Source organism: Pterocles gutturalis, unplaced genomic scaffold (assembly GCF_000699245.1).
Source record: "Pterocles gutturalis isolate BGI_N339 unplaced genomic scaffold, ASM69924v1 scaffold5029, whole genome shotgun sequence".
NCBI lineage: Eukaryota > Metazoa > Chordata > Aves > Pterocliformes > Pteroclidae > Pterocles > Pterocles gutturalis.
In genome coordinates, this window is record NW_010135482.1 from 18,581 (window position 1) to 18,868 (window position 288).

Sequence of the window (288 nt, forward strand, 5' to 3'; positions counted from 1 at the left end):
AATGCAGTTCTCCATCAGCAAGCAGAAGCTGAAGTGCGGGTGACCTGCACCACCCTCTTGCAGTTCCTGAAAAATAACCGCAAGCCCGAGGGTGGCTTGTTCCAGAGGATGAGTCTGTCGGGCTTCAGGGTGAGGGGCGCAAGGGCCGGTCCCCTCGGGTACGCTGAGGCCGCGGGCCGCGCTCTGCTCTGCAGGAAGGGTTTTTAATACCTCCCAGGTTTGATTACAGGCTCTGGGTCACAGCACGGGGCTGGGTTCCCAGAACAAGTTGCCCAATCTGAACCGGAG